Source organism: Triticum aestivum, unplaced genomic scaffold, assembly GCF_018294505.1.
Source record: "Triticum aestivum cultivar Chinese Spring unplaced genomic scaffold, IWGSC CS RefSeq v2.1 scaffold10280, whole genome shotgun sequence".
Lineage (NCBI taxonomy): Eukaryota > Viridiplantae > Streptophyta > Magnoliopsida > Poales > Poaceae > Triticum > Triticum aestivum.
Window position 1 is genome coordinate 51,526 of NW_025227673.1, and position 1,315 is coordinate 52,840.

A 1,315-nucleotide genomic window follows, 5' to 3' on the forward strand; every position below is an offset into this window, starting at 1 on the left:
TTCAGTATGCATCATTCAAAGCGACGTCATCAATTTCCAACACGTTCTGACATCATTTGCTGTCTTTCAGTCCTTTACCGATTTGTTTATGGAGCTAAATGACGGTGAAATTGAAAATCACTACAAAATGAACTATGAAAATGTTGGAACTTGGCATGGTATCATCATTTCGCCCGCATAGCATGTGCAAAAGAGTAGAGAGGGTCACGGCGAAAACTGGACGCACCTCGTGTACAAACTGGACAATCTCTTTCGAAGTATCAGGGTTTTTGACGAGAACTCATCTGTTACATGGGCACTTCATTTTTTAAACTTATTACAACTCCAGACTTTTTTGCGTTCCGTACACACCATTCAAAGCGACGTCATCAATTTCCAACACGTTCTGACATCATTTGCTATTTTTCAGTCATTTACCGATTTGTTTAGAGAGCTAAATGACGGTGAAATTGAAAATCACTACAAAATGAACTCTGAAAATGTTGGAACTTGGCATGGTATCATCATTTTGCCCGCATAGCATGTGCAAAAGAGTAGAGAGGGTCACGGCGAAAACTGGACGCACCTCGTGTACAAACTGGACAATCTCTTTCGGAGTATCAGGGTTTCGGACGAGAACTCATCGGTTACACGGGCACTTCAATGTTTTTTAAACTTATTTGAAATCCAGCCTATTTTTGCATCCAGTATGCATCATTCAAAGCGACGTCATCAATTTCCAACATGTTGTGACATCATTTGCTGTTTTCAGTCATTTACCGATTTGTTTAGGGAGCTAAATGACGGCGAAATTGAAAATCACTACAAAATGAACTCTGAAAATGTTGGAACTTGGCATGGTATCATCATTCTGCCCGCATAGCATGTGCAAAAGAGTAGATAGGGTGACGGCGAAAACTGGACGCACCTCGTGTACAAACTGGACAATCTCTTTCGGAGTATCAGGGTTTCGGACGAGAACTCATCTGTTACACGGCAGTTCAATGTTTTTTAAGCTTATTTGAACTCCAGCCTATTTTTGCGTTCAGTATACATCATTCAAAGCGACGTCATCAATTTCCAACACGTTCTGACATCATTTCCTGTTTTTCAGTCATTTACCGATTTGTTTAGGGAGCTAAATGACGGTGAAATCGAAAATCACTACAAAATGAACTATAAAAATGTTGGAACTTGGCATGGTATCATCATTTCGCCCGCATAGCATGTGCAAATGGGTAGACAGGGTCACGACGAAAACTGGACGCACCTCGTGTACAAAATTGACAATCTCTTTCGGAGTATCAGGGTTTCGAATGAGAACTCATCTGTTACA